The sequence below is a fragment of the Juglans regia genome, chromosome 13, assembly GCF_001411555.2.
Source record: "Juglans regia cultivar Chandler chromosome 13, Walnut 2.0, whole genome shotgun sequence".
Classification (NCBI taxonomy): domain Eukaryota; kingdom Viridiplantae; phylum Streptophyta; class Magnoliopsida; order Fagales; family Juglandaceae; genus Juglans; species Juglans regia.
The window spans coordinates 22,541,754-22,563,363 of record NC_049913.1 but is presented as its reverse complement, the minus strand read 5'-3'; the positions used below and the strand labels follow the sequence as shown (position 1 = coordinate 22,563,363).

Genomic DNA, 21,610 nt, shown 5'->3' with positions numbered 1-21,610 from the left:
AAGATAAGAATATCAACATTGAGGCTGAGCAGTCTGCAATGCAGCAGCAAATAGTGAACATGTACATCAGAAGCATGCACAACAATTTGTCGAATCTTTTGCCAAGATGAAGCTTCCAATGGATCTTGATAAACCGGAAAGTGAAGATGGTGGGGATATTTAAAACCGTAGGTTAGAAATTGACAAGAAGAAGAAGGATGGATTGCGTGCAAATAAGTTTACCTTTCCTTGAGGCCAATGAGAAAAGGAAACACAACACAACACAACCCATCTGATCTGGTTCCACCTTTGAGCAAACCTATTGCAAAAAGTAATCAGTCCATAATACTTAATTGTAGAACCCACGGCCATAACATGAAGAATTATTATGTCTTAGAGACTATAAGTGGCATTGACTTAGTAGTAAAATTCACTCATGTGAGATTCAATGGATGATGGATTGCGGACTCAAGTCTCTAAGAATAGGAGAACATGAAATTCATCAGAACTACATTGTTAATAAGTCAAATAAATGACTATAAGATATAAATATTAAAGGACTACATAAACAAATAATCATAGAAATCGGGATCTTGAACCACTTACCATGTTATTTTTTTTAAGTGATTGTACATTATTTCACAAAGTAAAAAGTAGTGAAATATTTTTCAAGAGATATCAAGTCCGACCCAACCTTAGCAGATGCTGCTAGTGCTTTCTTGCATTAGCTTTATCAGCTGCTTCATGTTTGAGTGCCCTTTTTGCCCGTCGCCCGGTTGCACTTCTCACAGCCTCCTTAGGTTCTCGGGATGAACCAGCACCAGAGTCCTAGAAAGCTGGTTGATAGATTGGCCTCGCTTCTTGGCATCCTGACCTGACATAACCATTGTCCCCCCACCTTCGATTCCTAATACAAGACTTGTTGAACTACTGAAGTAAACTTCATCTAGATCGTCTTCTTTCTCTTCATATGGATAATAATCTTCAGCATCATCATAAATGTCTTCCTGATCCTCCACAATCAAAGGTTTAAACCAATTGGCTCTAAGAAGTAGGCAGATACTCTCCTCAAACATGTAATCGTTGATGTTGTCATTCAAGATGCGTCACTAATTATTTTTTACTTACAAGCCTTATGTCAATTATTGTGGGATCTGTTATAGTAATAAAAGAGTTAAAACATCGATCATTTTCATCATTGTGAGAGAACTCACTTTAGTAGTGCGTCATGGGTGGTGTTAAAAAAAGGCATGCAAATAGATTTTTTCTACATGAATTAATAATTCATAATAGTCTAGAAGAAAATATACTAGAAAATTAAGCTGCCAAAACTCATAATCCCACATTCCCAATTCATTAGGTTTCTAAGTTGTAATAATCAATAATCAATTAGATTTGCGCCTTCAATGAGTGAACGGTTAATGTTCATGATTGCCCTTATAATTTTGAAACCCTCCACCCCTTTATAATAAAAAATAAAAAAATTCAAGGTGTCGTCCTAAAAACTCAAATGGATGTTTACACTGGGGCATGTTGATTTGTCACCATAAGTGGCCCATAGAAGGTTGCATGTCATGCTACAAATAATAAATAATCAATAGAAGAACACCGAAAATAGTACAAAGGAATCCCACTATTTAATGAAAAATGAACAATTATGCTTGTCATATTTTGTTCTAGTCAAAAGCCATAAACCAAGAGTAAAAACGCTTCCTTCACTACAAAATCCCATAAAAAAAAAAAGAAAAAAAAAGCCAATCGACCTTGAAAGCTTTTTATTCTCTAAACTTAGGGCTGCAAATGAATCGAGTCGAGTCGAGTCGAATTCAAACTAGGGGTCACGAGCTCGATTAACATGTATATCTCGACTCGAGCTCGAAAAATATTAGAGATTTCTAATCAAACTCAGCTCGCCTAACATATATTAAGATCAAGTTTGACTTGAACTCGAATACCAAAAATAAACGAGAAAATATGAGCTCGAGCTACTCGACTCTATGTGGACTTCGCAACTTGAATACTTGTTTCAAGTTTCATGGCATGGGTTCAATGGTGGAGGGCGGCAGAGAGAAGTGGCACGACTGAGGGCAGCTGGGGTGGCAACAGTGGGAAAGAGAGACTGCTGCTTGGCGATGACAAGGCGGGACATCGACATCAACACACATGGATGCAGAGGAGAGAGAGTTGCGGGCAGATGGAAGAGGATGAGGCGCAGCAGCAGTGGCAGTGGCACGAGGTGGATGGCGATGCAGTGGAAGAAGAAAGAAGAAAGAAGAAGAAGAATGTGCGAATTCTCTGCAGAAGAAAGAAAGAAGAAATAAGAAAGAAGACGAAATGAAATAAAACACTATAAATCAACTACAAAAAGTCCAAACTCAAAATATCAAAATAAAATAAATAAAAGACACATCAAAATAAAATACCCATAACCTTAGCAATTAAGTAAATAAAATAATATATATAGAAATATATTACGAGTATTGTGATGAGCTCATAACGAATCAAGTCAAGTTTAGACGAATTTTGTTCGTGAGCTTGCACCGAGTCGAGTTGAGATTACACGAGTTTAGCTCGTTTAATATTCGAATCAATATTAGTGATCGCAGATAACTCATTTATCAAATGAACCGAATCCGAATCGAGTTTATTCGAGTCAAGCTCAAGCTGTTCACGAGTAGCTCTATTGATTTACAGCCTTATCCAAACTCAAGATATCCAATTAGCTGCACCTAAAGACTAAATTTGGAAAGAGTAGTGCTACATCCACCGAGGATGTAGCGCAAGACCGGTCCCAAGAAGAATAAAAATATCTTTTTTATATTTTTTGATATTTTTTATTATTTGTTTTATATTCTTAAATATTAATTTTTAAAAAAAAATTATAATATCACTAAAAAATATTTTCATAATTATTAAGTAAAAAAAAAAAATTATCGGATCCGAACGTCGGTGACCAATTTTCATTTGGTAAAAAGTCAGACTAACAACAACCCTCAAACAACATGAGGGCCACACATTACCTTGCATGTAAGGAGAAGTACTGATCATATAATGGGCATCTCTTGTCGCTACCTGCCATCAAATAAAGGGTACTTTTTCATTTTATTTTTATTTATAAAGGCTACTTTTCCTATTTAGCTAGAACTTTTCAAATACAGCCTATAGCCCCCCACATCTTGCTTATCTATTCAATATCTATATCACTTGAGTTCTCGATTGAATTTAAAAAGAATTTTATCTTATTTCATCTCATAATTATAATATTTAAAAATTTTATATAAAATATAATAAATAATTTAATTTTTTTAAATCTCAATTCAATTTTTTTAAATTTTAAAATAATAATAATATTAAAAAAATAATATTCTAATAATATTTTATTTAATTTTTATCTTTTATTTAAAATCATTTCACCTTATTTCTAAATTCAAATCAGTTTTTAAGTGTTCCTTCTGGAAAGACTAATGGGCCCTCACCCAAACGGGCCGAGCCAAGATACTGGCGGGAGCAATAGAATTAAACGCGATGACATGACACCCCATGCATGAAACGAAAACTCTAGGCTCAGAGGAGAAGCATAGGCTCAACCTCAAGGGGAGAATATAAGGCTGAAATGCAGATAAAAGTACCTGCTCTAGCTCAAAAGTTCTTTGGCTAATTCTCCGAGAGAGAGAGAGAGAGAGCATTCATGGTGTTCGGTGGTGCCCAAACATTGATTTTGCAAAGGATTAGAACCCATGTCACTTTGTTCAAACACAATTCAAGACACCGAGAAATGCAAAATCGCATAACAGCCAAGTACATGAAATGAAATACAAAGAAATGAAATTCAAAATCTGGAAATGTATACATGAAACCGTTCACGCCATAAACACATTCAAAATCTCGGTTTTTCATTTTACAGCTGTTTAATAAACTCATGGAATTGTCTTTTCATTGATAAATAAATTAAGTTGAACTATTTTGACATTTTTCAAAAGAAAGTAGTGCCCAGCTTTTAGAAAGGGACCAAGGTAGAAAGTGATGAAGGAGTTGGACATATTATTAACTATGAGTAATGTTAGATACAGTTGTTACGCAAGCGTTATGCAGTCGTTTTGAAAAAGAGTGAGTTTAATATTAAAAAATTAATTTCTTTTTATGTAGGTCCTGTATTTATTCACTTTTTTCAATATGATTACACGGCGATTGTACACTCACGACTACAACTATTATTTCTCTATTAACTATTCATAATCCCTACACCACAAACCATATATGATTTTTTATTTTTTCACTTACCAAATATGTATTGTATGGATGTTGAGTAGAAGAATTTCTTTAGTTTAACAAGAAAAAAAAAATCAAATGTGGTGTGTTATGTAGGAATAATAAGTAGATCAATGACTATTATTAATGATGACATATAGCGATTCTAAATATCTACACAAAAATAGAAATAAAGAAACAAAAAATATTAATATAATTGCTGCTCATCACTTAAGTATCTTCAATTATGAAAACTTGTCTCGTTTAATTTTATAAAACTTTTCATTTTATCTCATCTAATCATTACAATTTTTTTAAATTCCAACACAAAACAAAATAAACAATTTAATTTTTTCAAATCTTAAAGCAAAAATAATATTAAAAAAATATATTCTAACAAGATTTTATTTAACTTTTAACATTTATCTCATTTTATCTCATCTCATCTATAAAAACAAACAAAGCAGATCACAATAATTGCCACCTTTAGATATATTGTCATTTTCACAAATAACTTTAGAAGCCATTCAAATTTTCAAGAGTTTGTGCCCTAGTCGATGTTCTTCCAAGGATCTTGGAGGGAAACTCTTTATCAATTAGCGATCGAAGCATCGAATCATGTAAGCATTTTAGTTGATGATGATAGTCGTGGTGCGGATATAAGATGATGAAGTAATGGAAGACAATCCAATTTTATCACTTGCTATGGATAAGCCTTCACCCTTCTAAAGAAAAAGTAATTCTCCATAGATAGTATCAAGAATAACAAAGACTCGACAAAAAATGATAATTATTTAATCATACGTTAGGAAGCCTCTATCCTGTACGTGTAAAGGTCCTCTGGTACAGACGAGGTCAGAAAAAGTTTAAAGGGAATCTCATTGTAATGAAATATGCGAGAATCTCCTTACTTTAATCAATATATATATATTCTTTAATGAATAATACTATTATATCGTTGTATTTTTATCTTTTCATTTTGATTGTTTATATATTTAATTTTTTTTATATTTTTTTTACTTACTAACTAAGAAATTTATTATTAGTTATTTTTTTATATTTTTTTTAAAATATTTAAAAATACTAAAAAAATATGAATAAAAAAAATAAAAAAAATTTTTTTACCTAAGGTACACGCCCAGAAAAATTAATACACCAAGCACATCGCTAAAGAATATTGATATTTTAATATATTTTTTATGAATATAATCGATCCCACATTAAGTAATGTGTCACACAACATGCTTATAAATAACTTAACCCTTTTTCTGAAATCCGTTTTCATTAACTATATAAAACTAGGCTGCTACTGACTACGGGACCCACGGTTTCCTTTCTGTCTCTCTACACTTCAATAGTGTCTTCTCCTTCACCACCTTACTAGCAGAAACGTCTCCCAAAGGTAACACTCCAGAATAGTTATTAGTGTGCTAACATTGCAAGATGGATATAGAAAATTTGATTTCTCAAACGGAAGCTTTATCAAGGCAAGATCTAGACCTTGAACCTGCACCAGAGATAGCACAGAAATCTTCAGAATTAATCTTGGTTGGCAAACTGGTAGCAGACAGAACACTAAGCAAACAGGCAATCCACTCTAGCATTCGAGCGGCATGGAATTTCACTCAGCAATTCAGAATAGAAGATTTGGAAGCCAATAAGTTCCTATTTACATTCCAATCCACTCAAGATAAGCACAGAATACTTTTCATCAAGCACCTTGGAATTTTAGAGGCCATCTTCTCATTCTGAAACAGTGGTCTCCAGGTTCTACACTTGAGGAAATAAATTTTCAACATTCTACTTTTACCATACAGATTCATGGCCTCCCCTTAGACTACATGACTGTTAAAAATGCAACAAATGTAGGGAAAGCCTTAGGAAATCTAGTTATGGTAAAAGAGACCCAATCTTTGGAGTAGCTTGGTGTAAATTCATCAGATTAAGGGTAGAACTCGACATTACCCAACCCCTACAACAAGGATTTATGATGCCAAGAAGGGGAAATAAAGAAACAAGAATTGCTCTGAAATACGAATGGCTATCAGATTTTTGTTATGCTTGTGGACGTCTGGGTCATTCACACATTTTCTGCAATTATCATGAACATCCTCCCACCAAGCTGGCATACGGACCTTGGCTGAGATCAGAGTATATTAACCCAGCACCCACTCACGACTTTGGGCAAACAATTAGCAAGAATGAACAAGTCAGAAACACCATGTTAGAATCCAACAAAGATACCCAAAGTGATGAACAACTTTCGAAAGGGAAAGAAATTTTAATCTATGATGAATCATTGAAAAAGAATTACAAGCTACACTTTTCTAACCCTGGAGAAGTTATCAGTGGCAATAATGAAGAATCTGAAGGCATGACACAGGAACTACATCAACTCTTTCCACCATCAACTCTTTCCACCGGTGGTAATGATTTAGAGCAAAACCACATCTTCCAGCCAGAACAATCTACTACAGGAATCGATTCCGCAGCTCAGCTACAGTGTATCATCTTCCTTAATTGCTCCACCAACCATATTTAAGAATTATACTGTGCAACCTAACCACTCTGCAGACCATCCGAAACAAACAAAAGAGAGTAAATCCCTCAATCTGACACTTGATTTTGAAAGCATGATCCCTGAGAAAGCGGCTACATTAACTCCAATATCACGTTTCACATCAAGGCAGCATGCGGCACCGAGACAATATACCCCATGGAAGGTGCAATGGAGACAGATATACCCTGCAATGAAGGGATATCAAGCACAAAGAGCAATGCATGGACCATCAAAGTCATCAGTTTCTCTTATGGCCCAAGAAGGTGAGCCCATTTCTGTCCTTAACTCTTTTAATGCAACAAGGCCCATTGATACACACAGGGCTCAGTCTCTTACAAATAACCCAGAACCCTCATCCATTCAGCCCTTTACAAGTCCTTTGACTACCATCATCAAGCCATTTACACTCAGCCCATATACAAAGCCTTCCCAAACATATTCGACCGGCCCTTTAAATCCATCGGCTACCAAATTTCAAAAAACAGCCACTGAGTCCTATAGCCCAAAACCACAAGAACCCGTCACCTTCTTTGTGAATTTCAAATCATCAATATTCAACTTTTCTCTTCCCAGTCCTAAGAAACAAGCTCACCAAGAAGAAAAAAATGTTCAAAGCGATTCCATCCCCAAGCAACATACTGAGCTTCCCATGCAAAATTTCCCACCACGCATCATACATCATCCTGAATCATCTGCCTTCACCTCCGTGTCCAACATGGCAAAACCTCTAACTCCTCCTCAGATCAGTCAAAAGCCAGTCAATACATCTACATCCTTGCAAATCGATACTGTTCTTGCCCATCAAAATCAAGACCCATCGCCCAACCCTAAACCAACAATGATCTCAACAGAGTCCTCATATTGTGATCAGCCAATAATATCAGTGGAAGGAAGTATACCAAAAAAGAGAATTCACGAACCATTCTTAGATGAAGAGACCAAACTGTTGAAGAAATATCATCGGGCCACAGTAAAGATAGAAAAACAGATAGATGATCAAATTATGAAGATGCTTCTTTGGCACATACATTACTGAAAATGCAGTCAGATCATTTTGGGAAAAAGAACACAAAAGGAAAGGCCCGAATGACCCCGTATACAAGGCCAAAGTCACACACTCCCGGAAAATCCAAACAAGCTCAGGAGGCCAGCTTAATGATGATAATTGCTTGGAATTGCGGGGGCTTAGCCCGACCCAAGACAATTCGATCCTTAAGGGCTAATATTAAAAAATATAACCCGGAAGTAGTTTTTTTGTCGAAAACCTTGGTGATGAAAGACCGCACCATATCTATTGTACATAGCTTAGGTTTCCATCTTTTTGCGTACTTTTCAGTATCTTGTAAACAAGGGGGATTACTACTAATATGGAGACCTGGTGTAGAAATTGAACCAGTTAATGTGAATATGAATGCTATTCTTACTTTGGTATATTCGGATCCTCCTCATCATCCTTGGTTAATTACCTTTGTATATGTACCAGCACATTGGAATCAAAAAGCCAATATTTGGAGTCACCTAGACTCAGTGCATCAATCTTTCCAAGGGCCATGGATATGTCTAGGTGACTTTAATGACATAACCAATCAAAGTGAGAAATATGGAGGACGTCCAATCTATAATAATCAAGGCAATGGACTGAAAGCGTTAATGAATAGACATGGACTTATTGACATTGGCTTCACGGGGCCTCAATTCACTTGGTCAAATAATCGACACGGGCCTGCCTTAATCAGAGAAAGACTTGATAGAGCTATAACCAACCAAGAATGGAGAACACTCTTCCCGGACGCCATGCTGCAACACTTCACCTCTTCAGCCTCGGATCATCATCCACTCTTAATGCATACAGTCACAGATGCCCGTAAACCATCTTCATTCAAATTTGAAGCCTTTTGGATTCGTGAACCACTTAGTCAAAATATCATCAGAGAAGCTTGGAATAGTGCATTCCAGGGTAATCCGGCTTATGTCCTCTGCAGAAAAATCAAAGCAATAAAGGATGCTCTAAAGCTATGGAACAAGTCCCGCTTTGGAAGAATTCAAACTAATATTCAAGAATTGGAAAATGAATTGATGGAAATTCAAAGTAATCCTGTAGACAGATACAATCAAGAAAGAGAAAAACAAGTACAGCAAAATCTTCATCGACAACGGGAAAATGAAGAAATACTTTGGAAACAAAAATCAAGAATCTCATGGCTCACTTCAACTGATCTTAATACAAGATTTTTCCATCTCTCAACAACAATCAGAAGACAAAGGAATTCCATAGGCTCCATCAAACTGAGTCCAGGTAATTGGTCTACGGATCAAAATACAATTGAACATGCTTTCATAAATCATTTTAGATCACTCTACTCCACTTCAAATCCAAGCTTCCCAAATAATCTAGACAATCTTTTCGAGAGGCAAGTAACAGACCAAGAAAATGAAGTGCTCCAAGCGGTACCAACTGAGGAAGAAATATTTGGGGCTTTGAGGCAAATTCTAAATCATAAAGCACCAGGACCAGACGGTATGACAGCCTTATTTTTTAGACATTATTGGCATATCATCAAAAAAGATGTTATCAGTACAGTGCAAACTTTTTTCAGAAAAGGGAAACTGTTGAGACAGATCAATCACACAAATATTGCACTCATTCCAAAAATTCAAAGTCCAAATAACCCAACCCAATACCATCCCATTAGCCTCACAAATGTCATATACAAAATCATCACCAAGATTATAGCCAACCGTTTCAAAGCCACTTTGAGCAATATCATCTCTCCATTGCAAACAGCATTTGTTCCTGGAAGGTACATAAAAGAAAACACAATAATTGCTCAGGAGTTATTTCACCATATCAAAAAAAAGACGGGGAAAAAAGGATTGATGGCCATAAAGCTGGATATGGAAAAAGCTTTTGATCAAGTGGAATGGAGTTTCCTTTTCATGGTAATGAAGCAGTTGGGTTACAACACAGTTTGGATCAATCTGGTAAAAGAATGTATCACAACAGCAACTTTCTCTATATTAATAAATGGTTCTCCTAGAGGGTTTTTTAATGCACAAAGGGGATTAAGACAAGGAGACCCAATATCTCCATTCTTATTCATACTGATTACAGAAGCTTTATCAAGAATCCTCTTAAAAGCAGAAACACGGGGTACAATAGAATGAGTCAAAATTAGTAAAAATAGTCCTTCAGTGTCTCATCTTCTTTTTGCAGATGATACAATTATTTTTGCAAAAGCAACAGAAAGAAGTGCAAAAACAATATCAGAGAGTATTGTAAAATATCAGCAGTGGTCAAGCCAAAAAGTTAACATGCAGAAATCCTCCATCTTCATTACAAGAAATACTAGCCAAGCAGTAAAAGCTACAATTAAACAATGGCTACCATACAAAGCAGTTTCGGAAAATATGAAATATCTGGGTCTTCCAACTCCATTTAGCAGAAAGAAAAAGGATGATTACCAAGAAATGCTAAGTAAGGTGGAAAGAAAGCTGGAATGATGGAAACTTAAGCAGCTCTCCCAAGCGGGAAGAACAATGTTGATAAGAACGGTTGCAAGCACCATCCCAACTTACTTCATGGCTTCATACAAAATTCCCAAGTCAGTATGCAAAGCACTTGATACAAGTTTTAAAAATTTCTGGTGGGGCTTCCCTAAAGACAAACATCACAACTTAACTCTCAAATCTTGGAAGTCTATATGTCAGCCAAAAGCAATTGGAGGTCTTGGAATTAGACAAATGGCAAACATGAACTAAGCAATGCTAGCAAAAATGGGATGAGAGATGAGCAAAAGACAAGATAGTCTCTGGTATGCAATACTATCTGCAAAATATCTCAGAAACACAGATTTCTAGCAAACAAATCCAAAACTGACAGACTCAAGCCTATGGAAAGGAATATTACAAACAAGAGACACACTCAAAAAAGGAAGGTGCTACCAAATCAATCATGGAGGCTTGATTAATATATGGACACAACCATGGATTCCCACTATGAACAACTTCAAGCCCATGCCGCTACAAGGAATGGAAGAGGCACATCCACAATTAACAGTTGCAGATCTCCTTACAGATACTCCCAGATCATGGAATACTCAAAAAATGCAAGAGCTGTTTGACGAAGAAAGCATAATTGAAATACAAAAAATACCCCTGCTTTCCTTCTCTCGGGGCCAAGACAAAATAATCTGGATCTCAACCAACTCAGGTGAATTCTCTGTTAAAACAGCTTACCAAATGGTAATTAACAATCAGGAGACAGTTTCACAATTCTCCACTCTGAACATCTACAAAAGTATATGGAAATTGAAAATTCATGATCGACATAAGCTATTGCTCTGGAAGCTTCAATGGAATATACTACCTACCAGATCAAGAATCAAAGAGGCTATTCAAGAAATTCCAACTGAAGAATGTCTCCTATGCAATCAAGAAGAAGAAACACCACTTCATCTTTTCTTAAGATGCCCAGTTGCCAGAATTCTGTGGTATCAAAGCTCGTGGCCCTTAAAGCTAGAAACCTTGCCAATTCAATCCATATCAGACTGGATAAAAATCATCATCTCCCCAACAAAAAAATTGGGATTGAGAGAAGAAGAAGCACATCATTTCCAATTATTTGCTGTGATAATCCTGGATTTCATCTGGAAGCAAAGAAATGAAATACTGCACAAACACACTTCCTTCTCTATTGAATCAGTAACAATCTAGTTAAGCAGTATATATCAAGAGTACAAAGCAGCATGGCAAGAAAGAAAACCAAGATAGGTAGAAAGTTGGAAGACTCCTCCTGAAAACTTCCAGAGCTTCTCATTTGATGCAGCTGTCAGAGATTCTTTCTCAGTGGCCTCAGTAGTCTGCAGAGATAATAGTGGAAAAATTTTAGAAATTCAAACAGAAAAACTCCTCACTTCCAATCCCTTAGTAGCTGAAGCTAAGGCAGCTCTTCTAGCCAGGAAAATGGCATTCCAAAGACAGCAAGAAATGGTAATCTTAGAAGGTGACTCGAAGCTAGTAATAGAAGCCATTGATAACAAATAAACTGTCCCTCACTGGAACATTGAACCCATCATTGAATATATCAAACATATCTCTGCTTCCCAAAGGTATTGGAAATTTGTAAAAATTCATCGATCTGCAAATCGATGTGCGCACTTTGTGACGCAATGGGTAGCAACCAATCTTGTTTTTGGTTGCATACGCTCTGATTTATTATCTAGATGTCTGTTGTTTCTTGATAGTGGAAAGGATCCACCCTAAACTCTGTATCATCATTATTATTATTTTATAATAGATGCAAGCTTGCTTAGAAAAAAAAAAAGACTTAACCCTTTTTCTATGTAGGATAGGGCAATCCATTCAAGGGTAGTGCCATTGGTCAACTCACTCAAGGCCATTAATATAGGTATATGGGTGGTCTAAACAGTGTTTCCACAAAAGTGTTCTCAACTTCTTACAAGAAATTCATTTGGATTATGAGTTATGTTATTATCTTCTAATCAAATTTATTTTGATTAGTGAAGAGTTTAAAATTATAGATATAGAAAGAAGTTTACATGATTGGAACATATCATAGGTTTCAAACAATTTAATTTACAAGCAATCTACATTAGCTGCTAAATTATCATTTCTAACTGATTACACTAATATGACAATAGGAAATCAATTTCTTGAACCAAGAGAATGAGACACTCCAATTATTTTTTAAAGAATTCATGTAAGCACTAGGACAAATACTCTTTTTGGCATATAGACTTGTAAAAAATTAAAATGATTAGGTATTTGCTATTAGAAAAAATTAAAATACTTTTAATATATAGGTAAAATGATTAGGTATCACAAATAATATATTGCAATAGGGTTTGGCATTTTGACATTTCTACCCTTTTTCTCTCTACGGAAATAGGGTTTGTTGTTGGTAGCCGCTCGGTTTGGCCTTTACGTAGGGCTGCATGGCAACCACTGATGGTGGCACCGGTCGGTCCTTTGCTGACTTGGTGGCTGCCGTTCCTCAACCCATCCCTGATATGGTGTTGGCGCATAGACCTCCCAAGATGGTAGACGGGGAGGTGTATTTCCAATTTTCAAAAGAAGAACTCGCATGGTCTGTGGAACCTTTCCGTTTCTCGGTTGTGCTTAAGTTTTTGAAGCAGGTCCCTCCTTGGATGCAGTACATGCTTTCATTCACAATAGATTGGGACTCTCGACCATATCGATGGTTTCCTCGTATGTATGGCTAATGAAGTCGATTTTACCAAAGCCTTATTGCGGGATGTTTACGAGATTAATGGAATTTTTTTTATCATGCCTTTTGCTGGACTTTGGAATTTAATGAAAATGAAGAACCTTCGAAGGCACCGGTATGGATTTCTCTACCGGGTCTTCCTCCAAATTATTATCACGAAGCCTTTCTGAATATACTTATGGCGCCTATTTGGATGTTCATTCAGTGAGATAATCCGACTTGATGCGCTACGAGAACAGATGGAGCAAGATTATGCGTGGAAGTTGATGCTGCAAAACCTCCACTGACCCACTGCTAGACTGGGGCTCCAGGGCTACCATCTAGTCGAAAGGAAGAAGTGGTGTACGAAATTCTCCCAACACGTGTAAAATGTAGGGTCACAATGCTCGGACGTGCAGAACTGGAAAGGCTGGGTAGAATGGGAATGGACGGAAAAGGAAGAAAGGCCATCACGAGAATGGGCAATCTGTAGCTGCCAATGGGGAAGAGCCAAGTGCAAATGAGTCTGTGGAAAATTCTTCGACTGCTGTTGGTGTGGAAAACGCTATGATAAATGGTAAGGAAACAAAGGGGGCAGTGGAGGATTTGGTTACGTCGGAATTAAATCCTCCGTCTGAGTCAATGAGTGATGTTCTGGTACCTGCGATAGAAGACCCAACGGTGCTAGTGGATCCTGAGAATGAAAATCCATTGGTGCTTGATCAGGTCGGTGACATGATGATGATACTTATGGAAACAGAGGGTGCAAAGGATAAGGTCGATGACATGATAATAATTAATGAAAGCTCTGGGACTGCTACGGGTGTTTTTCAGGGGGAGTCGTCTATGATGGGCTGTTGAATCCGATTTAGAATTTGGATTTGTTTGAGGTTCCGATGGCCAGTGAGGGGATGGAACTAGTTGAGGTGCAGACTGAGACAATGGGGCAGAGGAATCTGCATATGAAATAGGAGAGGAGCTGCTTGTGTTGGAAAATGTAGTTTCGGAGCCAAAGCCGGACATTCAATCAAAGGTATTCAATCAGGAGAAAGAATACCTTACAGACTCCGAGGCCAATGAAGGTAAGAAAAAATACAAGAAAAAGATGTTTGTTAAAATGTGTAACTCTTCCCGGGTTCATGCCCGAGTTTCTAACCTTGCCCAATGATTGATTCCATTTTTGTATGGAATATTAGAGGGGTTGGGACCTCTCAGAGTAGATTAAAGAAGCTGATTGGAAAATTGAAACAAAAAATTGTTGCTCTTTTAGAGACTTTTTAAAGTTTAGAGGGTGCTCGTCAATTGGCAAGACGATTGAATTTTGATAATTTCATTTCTAATGAGGTTGAAGGGGCAAAATATAGATTTTCTGGAATAGTATTTATAAGGTGCAATTTGTTCGGATGGGTATGTAATTTATTTCTATTATGGTTGGTGAAGGAAACACCAAATTTTTGCTTACAGTAATTTATGCCAAATGTACTTCGGTGGAGAGACACTTCCTTTGGGACGATCTCAACAATAATAATGTGGGGTTGGACCCTTGTGTCTTTGTGGGTGATTTTAATATTATAAGGAATGATTCAGAATGGAGGAGAGGTAGGTCTCGCCTAGTATGGCTATGGAGGATTTTAATAATTGGATCCATCAAGGGGGTCTTATGGAAATGGCTACGAAAGGGAGTGCTTTTTCTTGGTGTAATGGGCAATCAGAGCTTGCTTGTTCTTGGGCGTGGCTGGATCGTGCTCTCATAGATAGTTCTTTTCTTGCTTTGTTTCCTAATGCTATTTGTTCATATTTGTCGTGTTCTACTTCAGATCATGCTTCCATGTTCATTGAATTTATGAAAGATCCTTTCTCTTATGGCCTGGCTTCGTTTCGTTTCCAGCAGATGTGGGTGGATCACCATGATTTTTTGGATTGTGTTCAGACATCATGGGATGTTCGTGTGGACGGGTCGGCTATTTAGATTTTGACTAGAAAATTAAACCAGACAAAGGTCGCACTTTGGGAAGGGAATAAAAGGGTCTTTGGTCATATTTTGGGTCATATTGATGCTCTTGAAAAATAGGTTGAGGAGATTGAGCAACAACTTCAATTAAATTGGGAGGATAACTTGGAGAGGGAATTACACGAGATAGTTTCAGATCTAGCCACTTAGAGGCGACGGGAAGAAGTGAGATTGGCACGAATGGCCAAGTTAAAATGGTAGGTGGATGGCAATCGGAATACCAAGTTTTTTCATGCTTGTCCTGCCAATAAAAAAAGAAAAAGAGTGTTGGAAATGGGATCGAATATAGTGATTTATGAGACGCCGGAAAGTATTCACCAAGGGGTAGTAGAATTTTTCTCTTCTTTCCTTCAAGGGGACCCACCGGCAGAGCAGCCTAGCCTGGAAGAGTACATTGTGCCAGTCATTTCAAAGGAGGAAAATGCCTCTCTCACTCGTCCGCCCTCTCTTGAGGAAGTTTTTGAGGCTTTGTCTTCCATTCCATCTCAAAGTGCACTAGGTCCTGATGGGTTTGGTTCAGGTTTCTATAAGACATGTTGGGAGGTGGTTAAAGCTGATGTGTGGAAAGCAGTTTTGGAATTCTTCATGTCAAAACACCTTCCTAAGTTCTTTACAGCTTCATATTTGGTTTTAATACTAAAGGTGGAGTTGCCTACAGGATTTTATAAGTTCCGCCCCATTAGCCGTTGTACTGTTTTTATAAAATTTGCTCCAAGATTATTGTAACTCGCTTAACAGGTCTATTGCCTTGTTTGATTTCTCCGAAGCAAGATGCCTTTATTCTTGGACGAAGCATCTTTGAGAACATTAGTCTCACCCAGGAAATGATTCAATCTATTAATAAATAAAAAAATCCATGGGGTAATATTATGTTGAAAGTGGATATGGCGAAAGCTTATGATCGAGTGCACTGGGCTTTTTTTATTACGGTCTTGCGCAAGTTTGGATTTTCTTCTCAATTTTGTGATTTGGTGCATTTCTGTATTTCTAGCCCTTGGTATTTGGTTATGATGAATGGTACAGTCAAGGGTTTCTTCCTGGGAGACCGAGGCCTTCGTCAAGGTGATCTGCTATCACCTTATTTATTTATCATCCAGCAAGAGGTACTATCCCGGCTGATCCATGGCAGTGTGCGAGAGCATAAGTTTGGGATTTTTTCTCAGGCTCGAGGTACGCCTATTGTTTCTCATTTGATGTATGATGTGATGATGTTATGATATTTTCCAATGGAAGTCAGAGGTCGGTTCGAGTTCTTCAGCAAATTCTGAGTCAATATGAGAGGTGGTCTGGACAGACTATTAATATACAAAAATCAGCATTATATTGTTCGAACAAAATTTCCTCAAGGCGAAAACGGAGACTTTTACGTAGTATTGGGTTCATGGAGGGGACTTTTCCTTTCAAATACCTGGGAGTGCCGATAATTTTGGGGAGACTTAAGCAGGTTCATTTAGAAGACATGGTGAATAAAGTGAGGCAAAAAGTCAGTGGCTGGAAGATGAGGCTACCATCTACTAGTGGAAAACTTATTTTGTTGCGGCATGTTATATCCAGCATAATGATTCGCCTTTTTGTTATTTTACAGGTTCCTCAAATTACCATCTCCAAGATCCACAAGTTGATGAGTTCTTTTTTTTTTTTTTTTTGGGAGAATCTGATGGGTGAGATAAAGGAAAATGGGTGGAGTGGAAACAAATTTGCAAACCTGTGGAGGAAGGGGGGCTCGGGTTACAGGCTCTTCAAGATGTTCAAAAAGCCTTACATATGCGTTTTGCTTGGAACCTTATTCAAGGTACTTCTTTATGGGCCAATTTTTTCAAAGCAAAGTATGTGGGATCAAAGCCTTGGTGCCTAATATAGGTCTCTAAAGGGTCTAGATTTTGGCGAATGGTTGCTAATTGCATTCCGTTGTTGTTAAATAATTCTAAATGGAAGATTATAGAAGGTGATATTTTTTTTCTGGTATGATAAATGGAGGGATAATGATCCCCTAATGAATGAGATGCCCCTCGTGGGTCCACTCGTGTTAAAAATTAAAGACTGTCGGTTGTCGGACAGTTGGGATATGGATCTTTTGGAAAGTTTAGTAGGGCAAGATAAGGTGGATGAGATTTTAATCTCTTTATCATGGCCTAATTCTAGAAATGATGTTCTGGTTTGGACTCCTACATAGACAAGTATGTTCTCGATCAAATCTGCTTGGAATTGTATTCGTGTCAGAGGATCTCCTCTTGGTTGGCATGCTTGGATTTGGCATAAGAACCTTCCTTTAAAAATGTCTATACATTTCTAGAGGGCTTGGCATATGGCATTGAGTGTGGATGATAGATTGCGCCGTATTGGTATTCCCCATGTTTCCAAATGTGATTGTTATAATGTAGGTCATATTGAAGATATGAACTATGTGCTCTTTGCAGGTGATTTCCCTAAAAAAGTGTGGTCCTTTTTTGGCACTCTTTTTGGTATTCCTATTGGAAGAGCTTGGAAACAGAATTCTGGGACTTGGTTCAGGCGTGCTAGCTCATCTTCGCAGGTGGGATCTATTGTGGGCATCATGCCCATCATTGTTACTTGGCACTTATGGAGAAGATGTCTTGCTCGGATGGAAGGTATTCTAGAATCTCATGAAACTGTTGTCCATTCTTTTTGAGTGTGGTTAGGTTCCCTTTGTCAGGTGGCTAAGCAACCTAAGCGATTATCATGCCGAGATGGCATGATCCTTGAGGCCCTGCGGATTAAACCGATGGTTCCTAAAGTCCCTTGTTGCAGAGTGGTAAGGTGGGTTAAGCCACAGTCGGGGTGGCACAAACTGAATACGGATGGTAGCAGTCTTGGCAACCCAGGTTCTTGTGGTATTGGTGGGGTTATTCATAACGATTCAGGGCGACATGTTCAGGCTTATGCCTCAAATGTTGGCTTTGGTTCCAATAATAAAGCGGAACTCATGGCGCTCCTTCCAGATTTGAGAATTTGCAAATCATTAAATATCACTAAGGTTATAATAGAAATGAATTCAAAGGTGCTTATTTCTTAGTGGCTTAGAGGGAGATGTGGTGTATGGTACCTAGATGATTTTTGGGAGAAAATTGTTGGGGTGTCTCGTACTATGCAATGTCATTTTCAGCATGTCTTTCGTCAAGGTAATAGGGTGGAAGATTAGTTAGCCAAGTTTGGGGCTTCAGGCGCATAATTGGCTTATTCTAATAATTGTAATATGCCTTGAATTCTTCGAGGATTGCTCCGTTTGGATTTTTTATGCCATCCCTCGTTACGATATTAGGTTTGGTTTTTTTTTCTATGGTTTTTATTGTCATTCTTGATGCATAGGCATGTAATAGAAAAGTTTTTTTGGCTGCGGCTTCCTTGGGTTTCTCCTTGGGCCTTGTTTTTGTTTTCACAGTATTCTCTGCCACAAGTGAGAGTTTTATTTCAATAAAGATGGGAGGGGGTCACTATTGGATATGTGACCTTCCATTCTTAAAAAAAATAAAAAAAGGTATCACAAATAAAGTTGGCAACATTTTAGAACCTTCTAAGTCAATATGGTGGTTGTAGAAATGACATCAATTAGAAGTGCTAGCTTCATAAAAGGATTATACAAAAATAAATTTATAATTGGCATGTATTGATATAATACGCAAGATCTACTACTTTTCCTTCGATCCAAATAATTCATTGCAACATATGTGGTCCTTTTTCCACTTCCTTTCCAAACAAGCCATGGTGGAGGAAAATGAAGTCCGGTGGAGCTTAAGTGAGAGGTTCAGATGGACAACTTTAATAATCTAGTTTGTCCCTAGATAGCTACCTGATATGATTAAAGTTAAATGTTGGTGACGGTCGGTTTCATTGATTACTGCTCACCCCTATATACGACACACTTTGCTAATCGCCCTCCCTCTATGCACAAAATCCTAGTTCTGCCCCTACTCTTGGATTCAGGTATGAGATTTCTGAAATTTTCTGCCACCTTTGAAGCGAATCAAAATCAAGAGAAAAAGATTCTTGAGAGAAAGAATTCTTATTGTTTTTCGTGTGTTGCTTATAGTGAAGTCCTCTGTTTATATACATGTATGTAGAGGAGGAAGGGGAAAAAGAGTAAAAGAAAGAAAACTAACTAACATAATTAGCTAGGTTAGTTACAAATTTAATTGAAAATGAATTCAATTAAATCTGTAATAGTCCCCTCAATGTAACTGTAAATAAGGGTAGAAAGATTATAATGACTCAACCACAAGGGTTTGTAATGCAGTGATCAGATCAGATCATATGTAAGGTCTTCCTAGCAAGAATGTATTAGTTCAAGAAATGTGCAGATAAATAAAAGATTGATAGTACAAAATTAGTATGCCTTGATGTCTCTATCAACCACTTGTTGTTTAAGGTTGCATAAAAGTTTCAGAAAGTTTTTATGCGATTAGAGATTGATGACGAGCACTTCCTCCACTAATTCTATGATGAAAAGTTGGGCTCTGATGGTGACGATGATCGGGAGAAGGTTAGGGTATTTGTAAAGTTCTTGAGGATATTTTTATCCTATTCTAAGTCGGAGTAATAATCATATCTTGAGCTGCATACCAATAAACATGAAAAAAAAAGTATGATAAGTGTTAACATTGTGTTTCATACGCTTTTGGGCCATGTTCTAGCAACTCAGGTATTCAAACTTGGGTCTACAAAAACAAAAAAAGAAGGAAATTGGGATACGGCGACCTTGGAGCTGGGAGTCTCTGATGCCAAAGTCAGTAGAGTATCTCGAGCTGCATACCAATAAACATGGAAAAAAAGTATGATAAGTATTGGGGAGGGATGGATAAAATTAGTTTGATAATATTTGTTGTGGCTTTTATTTTATCCAAGACCCAAGTTGTTCTTTTACAATCAGCTTTGGCTCAACAAATATATATGAATACTGACGTTGAAGAAATAAAAGTAGAGGTAAAAGTAAAGTTGTTCTTTTAATTGTTCTTTGTGTTGCAGGATATGGACAATGCATTCATTAATCGAAGTGGGATAGTTGTTCTAATAATTTTTTTTTTTTTTATAAGAATATAAATGTAGTGTCTGACTTGTATTTGAGTAACTCATATTTCAAGATGTTGTTTGGTCCCACGAAACTCTATAAAATTACTTGAAACTCGCATGGTTAAGGCACTTTTGATGTAATATTCTTTGTGCTTGCACTCCATTTAGGTTACTTGAAACTCATATAGTTAAGTGCAGTGCAGAAAACATAGCTTCCATTGAACCTAGAGCCTCTGTTGCCACTGGTTCTAAGCAAAATGGCAATGGTTTTTTCAAGGTTTAAAGTCACCTACAGTAACACCCACACCAATGCTGTTGCTTCGAGATCAATTGCCACATCTCAATTAGCCTTACAGTAGTTAATATCTAGGGTTCTCCATATAGCTATTGAGCGGTAAAGTGATAGGGTCTGCAGTTTCTTCCTCTGTACTTCAATAAATAATTCATATGAATGTCTTGAATTGAGGAAAACTTCATTCGGATTAGTAAAATCCCCTTCAGAGACACCTACTTCTTTGCCATCAGATTGATCTTGCAACCACAACTAATAATTCAAACTCTTTCTGATCTAGCTTGTCTAGTAGTTGAGTTACAATCTGGCAGAAATCCTCATGCACCTTCAGTAATGCATTTATGTGCCTTTAAGGAACTAACATTTCAAACATCTTGGGCAGTCGGGCATAATCGAAGAACATGAGCAACACATTCTTCTTGTCTTTCATTCACAAATAGGATACAATGAGTTGTCAACAATCTTTCTTTTAAATAGATTTAACATTGTGGGGAGCCCCATATTACATGCCTTTCACCTGAAGTTTTTATTAGAGTTTGATACTTCCATACCCCATAGGTCCCTTCCGAGTTTTGTTACACCAATCACCATTAGAACTATGCCCATTAGTACCCATTATCACAATCATTTCTCTCTTTTTGTAAGTTTTATGCACTTTTAAACATGAAACGACTATTTAGAACATTTTCATATTTGGATGTTTGTCTATAGAGAGTATTAGCAGTAGTGAAGACTAGGCTAGTCACAAAAGAAATAGTGTACTAGTGGAGCTTCAAATGCATTAACATGATTTATGGGGTAGTGATTGGTATGAGAATATCCTTACATGTATCCGATTATGGATGTAAGTTTATTTGATGAATGAATGATAACAGTTTCCCTCTAAAAAAAAAAAGAACATTTCCATATTTGTGTCTTCACGCTGTAATAAACTGAAGAGGCATTTGACAGATTAGTTATTAACTTGTTCAGAATAAAAAACATCATGTAGGGTTATATATGCAACCAATGAGAATCGCTATCAATCATCTTCATAACATAAGCTTCCTCATTCAACCTCCCAACTGGTGTATGAATAAAAAGAGAGAGAAGGACCTCCATGGATCCATTTGTCCTTCCAAATTTTCACTTTTTTTTTTTTGTTCCATTTCCAACCCTTCAAATAAAACCTAGTTCGACTAAAATTTACTGCAGAACACATACTTCTCTAAGCAAAAGAAGGTTTTATACCTAGATTAACATTCAATACTGATCCATGAGGAAAGTATT

At 37.0% G+C, this 21,610-nt stretch overlaps 1 pseudogene; it reads right to left on the bottom strand.

The window, feature by feature from the left end:
• Nucleotides 1–657: 657 nt before the first annotated feature.
• LOC108991433 lies at nt 658–8,339 on the bottom strand (annotated as a pseudogene).
• Between the last annotated feature and the right edge of the window lie 13,271 nt (nt 8,340–21,610).